We start from the raw sequence: 13447 nt of genomic DNA, 5'->3' as shown, positions 1-13447 counted from the left end.
GTTCGCTGCTATTCCTGGCCAATTTGTATGCCACTTCCTTGGCTTTAATACTATCCCTGATTTCCCTTGAGCCACCTTCCCTTTTTTATTTTTACGCCAGACATGGATGTACAATTCTTGTAGTTCATCCATGCGATCTCTAAATGTCTGCCATTGCCAATCCACTGTCAACCCCTTAAGTATCATTCGCCAATCTATCCTAGCCAATTCACGCCTCATACCTTCAAAGTTACCCTTCTTTAAGTTCTGGACCATCGTCTCTGAATTAAGTGTTTCATTCTCCATCCTAATGTAGAATTCCACCATATTATGGTCACTCTTCCCCAAGGGGCCTCGCACAACGAGATTGCTAATTAATCCTCTCACATTACACAACACCCAGTCTAAGATGGCCTCCCTCCTAGTTGGTTCCTCGACATATTGGTCTAGAAAACCATCCCTTATGCACTCCAGGAAATCCTCCTCCATTGTATTGTTTCCAATTTGATTAGCCCATCTATATGCATATTAAAATCACCCATGATAACTGCTGCACCTTTATTGCATGCACACCTAATTTCCTGTTTGATGCCCTCCCCAACATCATTACTACTGTTTGGAGGTCTATACACAACTCCCACTAGCGTTTTCTGCCCTTTGGTATTCCATAGCTCCACCCATATCGATTCCACATCATCCAAGCGAATGTATTTCCTTACAATTGCATTAATTTCCTCTTTAACCAGCAACGCCATCCCGCCTCCTTTTCCTTTCTGTCTATCCTTCCTAAATGTTGAATACCCTTGGATGTTGAGTTCCCAGCCTTGGTCACCCTGGAGCCATGTCTCCGTGAGGCCAACCACATCATATCCGTTAACTGCTATCTGCAGTTAATTCGTTCATCTTATTCCGAATACTCCTCGCATTGAGGCACAGAGCCTTCAGGCTTGCCTTTTTAATACACTGTGAACCTTTAGAATTTTGCTATAAAGTGGCCCTTTTTGTTTTTTGCCTTGGGTTTCTCTGTTCTCCACTTTTACTCTTCTCCTTTCTGTCTTTTGCTTCTGTCTCCATTTTGTTTCCCTCTGTCTCCCTTCATTGGTTCCCATCCCCCTGCCATATTAGTTTAACTCCTCCCCAACAGCACTAGCAAACACTTCCCCCACTGCTCAAGCCATGTATTCATCTGAGCTATCCTGCGATTCCTACTCTGACGAGCATGTGGCACTGGTAGCAATCCTGAGATTACTACTTTTGAGGTCCTACTTTTTAATTTAACTCCTAGCTCCTTAAATTCATCTCATAGGACCTCATCGTGTTTTTTACCTATGTCGTTGGTACCTATATGCACCACGGCAACTGGCTGTTCACCCTCCCTTTTCAGAATGTCCTGCACCCGCTCCGAGACATCCTTGACCCTTGCACGGAGGCAACATGCCATCCTGGAGTCTCGGTTGCAGCCGCAGAAACGCCTATCTATTCCCCTTACAATCGAATCCCCGATCACTATTGCTCTCCCACTCTTTTTCCTGCCCTCCTGTGCAGCAGAGCCACCCACGGTGCCATGAACTTGGCTGCTGCTGCCCTCCCCTGATGAGTCATCCCCCTCAACAGTACCCAAAGTGGTGTATCTGTTTTGCAGGGGGATGACCGCAGGGGGCCCCTGCACTACTTTCCTTGCACTGCTTTTCCTGTTGGTCTTCCATTCCCTATCTGGCTGTGGACCCTTTACCTGCGGTAAGACCAACTCAGTAAATGTGCTATTCACATCATTCTCAGCATCGTGGATGCTCCAGAGTGAATCCACCCGCAGCTCCAGTTCCGCAACGCGGTTCGTCAGGAGCTGGAGGTGGATACACTTCCTGCACACGTAGTCGTCAGTGACACCGGAGGCGTTCCTGACTTCCCACATAGTACAGGAGGAGCATAACACGTGTCCGAGCTCTCCTGCCATGACTTAACCCCTAGATTAACTTAATTTGGCAACCACAATGCTAAAGGTTACTTACTGATATAGAAAAGAAAAAGAAAAGCTACTTACCAATCACCAGCCAATCTCTTACCCCTTTGACTGTGACGTCACCTTTCGATTTATTTCTACTTCTTTTTTGCCTTCTGTCCCCGCTGCAGCTGCACCAGCTGAGCCTTTCTAGGCCTCACCACGCACCCCAGACTCGCGCTGCTCGAACTGCCGCTCCTCCTCCAACGTTGGGCCTTTTATAGGCCTCTGGAACTTGGGGTCATAATCTTAGAATACTGACCTGCACATTTAAAACTGAGGTGAGAAGGAATTTCTTCTCTCAGAGGGTTGTAAATCTGTGGAATTCACTGCCTCAGAGAGCTATGGAAGCTGGGACATTGAATACATTTAAGACAGAGATAGACAACTTCTTAACCGATAAGGGATTAAGGTGTTATGTGAAGCAGGCAGGAAAGTGGACCTGAGTCCATGATCAGATCTTCCATGATCGTATTAAATGGCGGAGCAGGCTCGAGAGGACGTATGGCCTACTCCTGTTCCTATTTCTTATGTTCTTATCCCTGATTATAATCACTCAACCATTGGTGGCCGTGCCTTCTGTTGCCTAGGCCCCAAGCTCTGGAACTCCCTGCCTAAACCTCTCTGCCACTCTACCTCTGTTTCCTCCTTCAAGACGCTCCTTAAAACTTACCTCTTTGACCAAGCTTTTGGTCACCTGCGCTAATTTCTACTTATGCGGCTCAGTGTCAAATTTTTATCGCATAACACTCCTGCGAAGCGCCTTGGGACGTTTCACTACGTTAAAGGCGCTATATAAATACAACTTGTTGTGGTGTTTGGTACAGATTATTGGTACGTGAGTGATTGCGGGGGGCAGGGGGTCGGACATTGAGCAATGTGCGAGGCTAGTGGTGCAGTTGGTGGAGACGGCTTTTGAAGATCACTCACTGACCTTGACCAGTGGTCTGAGGGCATGAAACTTCTGTGGGCAGTGGTGCCAGATGGTGGGGATGACACTGCTGGCAGTGATGGCCTCGGTGATCTTGTCCCACATCGTTGTTTCCGGAGGGCCTCCTGGTCCCTGGGGGGAGAGAACTTCTCTTGCAGTGCTAACCCCCTGCACAAAGCTGAAATGCTGCGTGCGAGACCCTGGCTGCCCCTTCCCTGACTTGCGGAGCCATTTATGTTGGTGCTGAAGCACTTTTCCCGTTTCTTTTAGGTGCAGAAGGGTATTCAACATTTGAGAGCTGAAGGCTGCAATTTGGGAAATATTTGTAATTATATATTTTTTCATTTTTAGAAGGCAGTTCCCCTTTAAGGGACAACACTACTTTCTGAAATGTCAGGCCTTGCTTTAAGGGAAGGCTGTTCTTGCTCCAATGGGCCTCCTACTGAGACGACCACCTGAAACCAGCCTTGCACAGTAAGGTCGGCCGTGGCTCAGTAGCTAGCACTCTCACATCTGAGTCAGAAAGTTGTGGGCTCAAGTCCAGGGACACAAGCACAAAAATCTAGGCTGACACTCCAGTGCAGTGCTGAGGGAGCGCGGCTCTGTTGGAGGTGCCATCTTTCAGATGAGATTACTAAAATAGTTGCACAGTAAGATTAGCATGCTCTAATACTAATTAGCAAGAAGTGCTATTAATTTCAACTGCTTGAGAGGCCAGAGAGTTGCGATGAACGGTTGTCTTTCGGACTGGAGGGAGTGTGCAGTGGTGTTCACCGGGGTTCATTACTCGGGCCACTGCTGTTTTTGAAATACATTAATAACTTGGATGTGGGTGTATACATGACAGATGAAATTTAACGCAGAAAAGTGTGAAGTGATACATTTTCATAGAATCACAGAAATTTACAATGCGGAAGGAGGCCATTTCGGCCCATCGTGTCCGCGCCGGCCGACAAAGAGCTATCCAGCCTAATCCCACTTTCCAGCTCTGGGTCCATAGCCCTGCAGGTTACGGCACTTCAAGTGCACATCCAAGTACTTTTTAAACGTGGTGAGGGTTTCTGCCTCTACCACCCTTTCAGACAGTGAGTTCCAGACCCCCACACCCTCAAGGTGAAGAAATTTCCCCTCACATCCTCTCTAAACCTTCCCCCAATTATTTAAATCTATGCTCCCTGGTTGTTGACCCCTCTGCTAAGGCAAATAGGTCCTTCCTATCCACTCTATCCAGGCCCCTCATAATTTTATACACCTCAATAAGGTCTCCCCTCAGCCTCCTCTGTTCCAAAGAAAACAACCCCGGCCTATCCAATCTTTCCTCATAGCTAAAATTCTCCAGTCCCGGCAACATCCTCGTGAATCTCCTCTGTACCCTCTAGTGCAATCACATCTTTCCTGTAATGTGGTGACCAGAACTGCACGCAGTACTCTAGCTGCGGCCTAACTAGTGTTTTATACAGTTCAAGCATAACTTCCCTGCTTTTGTATTCTATGCCTCGGCCGTTAAAGGCCAGTATTCTGGTAGGAAGAATGAGGAGAGACCTTACACACTAAACAGTACAGTTTGAAGGTGGGTGCAGGAACGGAGATACCTGGGGGTGTTTGGTCTTTGAAAGTGGCAGGATCCTGGGCTTTATAAATAGAGGCACAGAGAACAAAAGTCAGGAAGCTGTGCTAAACCTGTATAAAACACTTGTTAGGCCCCAGCTGGAGTATTGTGTCCAATTCTGGGCAGCACACTTTGAGAAGAATGTGATGGCTTTGGAGAGGATACAGAAGAGATTTACCGGATTGGTTCCAGGGATGAGGGAATACAGTTATGTAGATAGACTAGAGAAGCCGGGGTTGTTCTCCTTGGATAAGGGAAGGCGGAGAGGAGATTTGATCGAGGTGTTCAAAATCATGAGGGGTTTAGAGTAAATAAGGGGAAACTGGTTTCAATGGTGGAAGGGTCGATAACCAGAGAACACAGACTTACGGTGATTGGCAAAAGAACCAGAGGCAACATGAGGAAAAACTTTTTTATACAACGACTGGTTAGGATTTGGAAAAGGTGCTGGATACAGATTCAAAGGCAGCCTTTAAAAAACAAACAAATGATCTGCTCCAAAAGCAAAATACTGCGGATTCTGGAACCTGAAATAAAAACAGAGAATGCTGGAAATCTCAGTAGGTCAGGCAGCATCTGTGGAGAGAAACAGAGTTAATGTTTCAGGTCGATGACCCTTCGTCAGAACTGGCGAGTGTTCGAAAAGAACACATTCTTCAGGAGCACTGAAAGGGGGAGGGGAGAAAAAACAAAAGAGAAGGTCTGTGATAGGCTGGAAGGCAGGAGAGATTGGAGAGACAAAAGAGATGATGGGACGCATTTGAAATGGTAATGGCCAGAGTTAGGAAAAGATTAGTGTAGATAGGATGTTAATGGCGAAATAATGACCAGCTGCCATTGGAGACAGAGAGAAAACGTAGGCTCGGGGGGGCCGGCGGGTGGGAGCTTGCTGTGCGCAAATTGGCTGCCGCATTTCCCACATTTCAACACTGACTACACTCCAAAAGTACTTCATTGGCTGTAAAGCGCTTTGGGACATCTGGTGGTCATCAAAGGCGCTATATAAATCAAAGTCTTTCTTTCTTTCAAAAGCGAATTGGATAGATACTTGAATGAGTAAAAATTGCAGGGATATGGGGAAAGAGTGACGGAGTGGGTCTAACTGGATTGCTCTTTGAAAGGGCCAGCGCAGGCTCGATGGGCCGAATGGCCTCCTGTGTTGTATTGTTCTGTGATTCTACGATAAGTCTCGAATTTGGGCCCCCTGCTGATGCTTGCAGTCAATCAATAGTGCAGGTAGTGCTGACTGCATGTGGAAATCATGCTCCTGAGCAGGCAGTGTAAAGATGGCCTGCGGACTGCATTATGTTGAACGGGTGCAGGGTCTTTGCTATTCTACCAATTTCTACCGCTTACCTACAAAATCAGGGATGTGCAAGGTGCCAGATTTGGAGGAGCGCAGATATCTCGGGGGGGTTGAGGGGCTGGAAAAGATTACAGAGATAGGGAGGGGCGAGGGCCATGGAGGAATTTATAAACAAGGATGAGAATTTTGAAATCGCGGCGTTGCCTAATTGGCAAGGGAGCCAATGTAGGTCAGCGAGCACAGGGGGTGATGGGTGAGCGGGATTCGGTGCGAGTTAGGACACAGGTCAGCGAGCACAGGGGGTGATGGGTGAGCGGGACTTGGTGCGAGTTAGGACACGGGTCAGCAAGCACAGGGGGTGATGGGTGAGCAGGACTCGGTGCGAGTTAGGACAGGGGTCAGCGAGCACAGGGGGTGATGGGTGAGCAGGTCTCGGTGCGAGTTAGGACACAGGCAGTGAGCACACGGGGTGATGGGTGAGCAGGACTCGGTGCGACTTAGGACACGGATCAGCGAGCACAGGGGGTGATGGGTGAGCAGGACTCGGTGCGAGTTAGGACACAGGCAGTGAGCACACGGAGTGATGGGTGAGTGGGACTCGGTGCGAGTTAGGACACGGGTCAGCGAGCACAGGGGGTGATGGGTGAGTGGGACTCGGTGCGAGTTAGGACACGGTCAGTGAGCACACGGGGTGATGGGTGAGCGGGACTCGGTGCGAGTTAAGACACGGGTCAGCGAGCACAGGGGGTGATGGGTGAGCAGGACTCGGTGCGAGTTAGGACACAGGCAGTGAGCACAGGGGGTGATGGGTGAGCAGGACTTGGTGCGAGTTAGGACACAGGCAGTGAGCACAGGGGGTGATGGGTGAGCAGGACTCGGTGCGAGTTAGGACACGGTCAGTGAGCACACGGGGTGATGGGTGAGCGGGACTCGGTGCGAGTTAAGACATGGGTCAGCGAGCACAGGGGGTGATGGGTGAGCAGGACTCGGTGCGAGTTAGGACACAGGCAGTGAGCACAGGGGGTGATGGGTGAGCAGGACTTGGTGCGAGTTAGGACACAGGCAGTGAGCACAGGGGGTGATGGGTGAGCAGGACTCGGTGCGAGTTAGGACACAGGCAGTGAGCACACGGGGTGATGGGTGAGTGGGACTCGGTGCGAGTTAGGATACGGTCAGCCGAATTTATGGAAGACCTCAAGTTTACGTAAGGTAGAATGTGGAAGTACATTGAAGCAGTCAAGTCGAGAGGTAACAAAGGCATGGATGAGGGCTTCAGCAGCAGATGAGCTGAGGCATATATTTAAATATATGATAACAAGAAATACAGACAAATTTGGAGTGCCCTCCCACCAGCACCGACCCCATCAGCTGCATAACACAGGGTGGAGAATGACCTGCCCTTGGTCACTTGCTTGGCCTTGATCTTGTCCAGTTTCTTATGGCCCATTTGAAGATCGTGGCGGCCTTCGATGGAGCCAGTCTGCACGGGCTTCTATTGATCACAGAAGGAGATCTGACCATCCAGGGTAGTGCCGGATTTGGCAGGTTTCATGCTTCCAAAAGACTGAGGGTAAGTTTGAAAGTAAGATATGAAAGGTATGGCCTGCTTTCGGGATTGGACAGGACAGGACAGTCGGGAAGTAAGGACATTTTGAGCCTGAGAGAATTCAAGGGGCGATTTATGAAGCTGTGAATTACTTTTTGGAATAATTATTTTTTTCTGATCTCTTCAGTGCCCCCAGTTTCCATCGCCCTACCATTGGTGGCCGTGCCTTCAGCTACCAAGACCTCAAGCTCTGGAATTCCCTCCCTAAACCTCTCCGCCTCGCTGCTCCTTTAAAGGCTCTCCTTAAAACCTATCTCTTTGACCAAACTTTTGGCCACCTGTCTTAATACCTCCTTATCTGGCTCGGTGTCAAATTTTGTCTGGTAACACTGCTGTGAAGAGCTTTGAGAAGATTTACTATGTTAAAGGTGCTATATAAATGCAAGTGATTGTTGTGGTTGTCACTTCTGGCATTGCAATTGGTTCTGATGGCTTGTGGGTGTATAAGTCCAATGGGAGATTGTGATCAGAGAAAGTGAATCAAGGCAGTGCAAGTAGATGCTGTATCATCATCATAGGCAGTCCCTCGGAATCGAGGAAGACTTGCTTCCACTCTTAAAATGAGTCCTTAGGTGGCTGAACAGTCCAATACGAGAAGCACAATCCCTGTCACAGGTGGGACAAATAGACGTTGAGGATAAGGGAGGGTGGGACAGGTTTGCCGCATGCTCCTTCCGCTGCCTGCGCTAGATTTCTGCAACGAGACTCGAGGTGCCCAGCGCCCTCCCTGATGCACTTCCTTCACTGAGGGCGGTCTTTGGCCAGGGACTCCCAGGTGTCAGTGGGATGCTGTATATATGGACTTCCGGAAGGGATTCAACAAAGTGCCATACAGGAGGCTGATTAAGCAGTTGGAAGCCCTTGGAATGAAGGGGAAAGTGGGGGTATGGATACAAAATTGGCTCAGTGTCAGGAAGCAAAGGGTGGTGCTGGATGGATGGATGTCCATCAGACTGGGAGATGGTTCACAGTGGTGTTCCCCAAGGGTCAGTTTTTATAAACAACCTCAACTCGGGCGTAGGGAGCAGCATTATAAAGTTTGCAGATGATACAAAATGTGATGAGGATAGTTATAGGCTTCAGGATGACGTAGACAGGATGGTGAAATGAGCAGAAGTGTAGCAGATGCAGTTCAATGCGGAGAAGTGTGGAGTGATGCACTTCGAGAGGATTAATATGGAAAGACAGTATGCTATAAATGGCATGATTCTGAAAAATGTAGATGAACAGAGAGATCTTGGTGTCCAGATACACAAATCCTGTAAGGTGGCACGGCAAGTCGATATAAATGATTGAAAATGCATATGGGTTACTTGGTTTATAAATAAGTAATAGAAGATAAAACCAAAGAGATCATGCTAAGAAGGTTGTGGTTAGGCCTCAGCTGGAGTCTTGTGGACAATTCTGGGCCCCACACCAGGAAAAATGTAACGGCCTCAGAAAGGGTACAGAGGAAGTTTACCCGGATGTTACCAGGGATGAGGGACTTCAGTTATGAGGAAGAGGTTTGAAAAGTTAGGACTGTTCTCCGTGGAACAGAGAAGGTCGCGAGGTGACCGAATAGAGGTTTTCAAGATGCTGAAAGCTTTTGATAGGGTAGATAGAGTAAAACTATTCCATCTGGCCAGTGGGTCAATTGCCCGAGGTCATAGATTCAAAATCACTGGCTCAAAATCAAGAGAAATGTTTTCACTCAGAGAGTTATCGGGATCTGGAAGGCTCAACCTGAAACGGTAGTGGAGGCTGTTTCCATCAATAATTTTAAACAGGAGTTGGACAGGTGCTTGAGGATGAGAAACTTATCGGATTACGGACAAAAAGCGGGGATGTGGGACTAAGCACGACTGCTCTTTCTAAGAGCCGGCACAGGCACGCAGGGCTGAATGGCCTCCTTCTGTGCTGTGCATTTCTCTGATTCCATCCCCATCCACGGTGAGGGCCTTCCAGGTGCGTGCATACATTCTCTATGAGCATGGCTTAGTAAGCTCAGGGAGGAGCAGGAGAGGATATGTGAAAGGACAGTGAGGCAACATATAACGAAGATTGCATCCCATCGGGTATTATCGCTCCCGCCTCCCACCCTTCTCAAAGACTACACAGATGACAACAGGTCTTATGAGAACCACGGCGAAGAGATGTGCATTAGAAGAGTGAGCTTCACCAAAGCCGCAACAGGGCAGCTTTGCCACGCACAGCATGTGGACCCGCAGTCAGATTCAACCAACTACACAGCTCCTTCTGTCTAGTAATGGACATGACAACGACCAGGGAGGTGACAATGACAATGGAACTGACAATGACTATGGAAGAGACAATAACTATGGAACTGACAATGACGAAGGAAGTGACAACGACGATGGAACTGACAGTGACTATGGAGATAACAATGACTGCGGAAATGACAATGACTATGGAGGTAACAATGAATTTGGAGGTGACAATGTCTATGGACCTGACAATGACTATGGAACTGACAATGACGATGGAACTGACAATCACGATGGAACTGACAATGACTATGCAACTGACAATGACGATGCACCTGACAAAGACTATGGAACTAACAATGTCGATGGAACTGACAATGACTATGGAATTGACAATGACTATGGAACTGACAATGACTATGGAGGTGACAATGACTATGGAACTGACAATGACTATGGAGGTGACAATGACGATGGAGGTGACAATGACTTTGGAACTGACAATGACATTCGAACTGACAATGACGATAGAACTGACAATGACTATGGAAATTACAATGACTTTCGAACTGACAATGACGATGGAACTGACAATGACTATGGAAATGACAATGACTTTGGAACTGACAATTGCGACGGAACTGATAATGACGATGGAACTGACATGACTATGGAACTGACATTGGCAATGGAAATGACAATGCCAATGGAACTGACAATGACTATGGAACTGATAATGAATATGGAACTGACATTGAAGATGGAACTGACAAGGACTATGGAAATGACAATGACTTTGGAAGTGACAATGACGATGGAACTGACAATGACTATGTAACTGACAATGACTTTGGAACTGACAATGAATATGGAACTGACTATGATTATGGAACTGACAATGACGATGGAGGTGACAATGACTTTGGAACAGACAATGACTATGGAGATAACAATGACTGTGGAAATGACAATGACTATGGAACTGACAATGACGATGGAACTGACAATGATTATGGAACTGACAATGACGATGGAGGTGACAATGACTTTGGAACAGACAATGACTATGGAGATAACAATGACTGTGGAAATGACAATGACTATGGAGGTAACAATGAATTTGGAGGTGACAATGTCTATGCACCTGACAATGACTATGGAACTGACAATGACGATGGAACTGACAATCACGATGGAACTGACAATGACTATGGAACTGATAATGAATATGGAACTGACATTGAAGATGGAACTGACAAGAACTGTGGAAATGACAATGACTTTGGAAGTGACAATGACGATGGAACTGATAATGAATATGGAACTGACATTGAAGATGGAACTGACAAGAACTGTGGAAATGACAATGACTTTGGAAGTGACAATGACGATGGAACTGACAATGACGATGTAACTGACAATGACTATGGAACTGACTATGACGATGGAACTGACAATGACTACGGAACTGACAATGACCTTTGAGGTGACAATGTCTGTGGAACTGACAATGACTATGGAACTGACAATGAATATGGAACTGACAATGACGATGGAACTGACAATGATTATGGAACTGACAATGACGATGGAGGTGACAATGACTTTGGAACAGACAATGACTATGGAGATAACAATGACTGTGGAAATGACAATGACTATGGAGGTAACAATGAATTTGGAGGTGACAATGTCTATGCACCTGACAATGACTATGGAACTGACAATGACGATGGAACTGACAATCACGATGGAACTGACAATGACTATGCAACTGACAATGACGATGCAACTGACAAAGACAATGGAACTAACAATGTCTATGGAACTGACAATGACTATGGAATTGACAATGACTGTGGAACTGACAATGACTATGGAGGTGACAATGACTATGGAACTGACAATGACTATGGAGGTGACAATGACGATGGAGGTGACAATGACTTTGGAACTGACAATGACTTTCGAACTGACAATGACGATGGAACTGACAATGACTATGGAAATGACAATGACTTTCGAACTGACAATGACGATGGAACTGACAATGACTATGGAAATGACAATGACTTTGGAACTGACAATTGCGACGGAACTGATAATGACGATGGAACTGACATGACTATGGAACTGACATTGGCAATGGAAATGACAATGCCAATGGAACTGACAATGACTATGGAACTGATAATGAATATGGAACTGACATTGAAGATGGAACTGACAAGGACTATGGAAATGACAATGACTTTGGAAGTGACAATGACGATGGAACTGACAATGACTATGTAACTGACAATGACTTTGGAACTGACAATGAATATGGAACTGACAATGACTATGGAGGTGACAATGACTATGGAGGTGACAATGACGGTGGAACTGACAATGACAATGGAACTGACAATGACGATGGAAATGACAATGACGATGGAACTGACAATGACTATGGAAGTGACAATGACTATGGAACTGACATTGACTATCGAACTGACAATGATTTTGGAGGTGACAATGACTATGAAACTGACAATGACTATGGAGGTGACAATGACTATGGAGGTGACAATGACCATGGAACTGACAATGATCATGGAACTGACAATGACTATGGAACTGACATTGACTTTGGAGGTGACAATGTCTGTGGAACTGACAATGAATATGGAACTGACAATGACGATGGAAATGACAATGATGATGGAACTGACAATGACTATGGAAGTGACAATTATTATGGAACTGACCAGGACTATGGCGGTGACAATGACTATGGAGGTGACAATGACTATGGAACAGACAAAGATTATGGAACTGACAATGACGAAGGAACTGACAATGACTATGGAACTGACAGTAACTATGGAAATGACAATGACTATGGAAATGACATTGACTATCGAACTGACAATGATTTTGGAGGTGACAATGACTATGCAACTGACAATGACTATGGAAATGACAATGACGACGGAGATAAAAATGACTGTGGAACTGAAAATGACTGTGGAGGTAACAATGAATTTAGAGGTGACAATGTCTATGGACCTGACAATGACTATGGAACTGACAATGACGATGGAACTGACAATCACGATGGAACTGACAATGACGATGGAACTGACAATGACGATGGAACTGACAAAGACTATGGAACTAACAATGTCTATGGAACTGACAATGACTATGGAATTGACAATGACGATGGAACTGACAATGATTTTGGAGTTGACAATGACTATGGAACTGACAATGACTATGGAGGTGACAATGACGATGGAGGTGACAATGACTATGGAACCGACAATGATTTTGGTGGTGACAATGACTTTCGAACTGACAATGATTATGCAACTGACAATGACTATGGAGGTGACAATGACTATGGAGGTGACAATTACGTTGAAACTGACAATGACTATGGAACTGATAAGGACGATGGAAGTGACAATACTATGGAACTACCAATGACTATGGAGGTGACAATGACTATGGAACAGACAATGACTATGGAACTGACAATGACGATGGAACTAACAATGACTATGGAGGTGACAATGAATATGGAGGTGACAAAGACCATGGAACTGACACTGACTATGGAACTGACAATGTCTATGGAACTGACAATGACTATGGAGGTGACAATGAATATGGAGGAGACAATGACAATGGAACTGACAATGACGATGGAACTGACATTGACTTTGGAGGTGACAATGTCTGTGGAACTGACAATGACTATGGAAATGACAATGACTATGGAACTAACAATGACGATGGAACTGACAATGACTATGGAAGTGA

Source organism: Pristiophorus japonicus, chromosome 8 (genome assembly GCF_044704955.1).
Source record: "Pristiophorus japonicus isolate sPriJap1 chromosome 8, sPriJap1.hap1, whole genome shotgun sequence".
NCBI classification, from domain to species: domain Eukaryota; kingdom Metazoa; phylum Chordata; class Chondrichthyes; family Pristiophoridae; genus Pristiophorus; species Pristiophorus japonicus.
Note: the sequence above shows the minus strand (reverse complement) of the source record.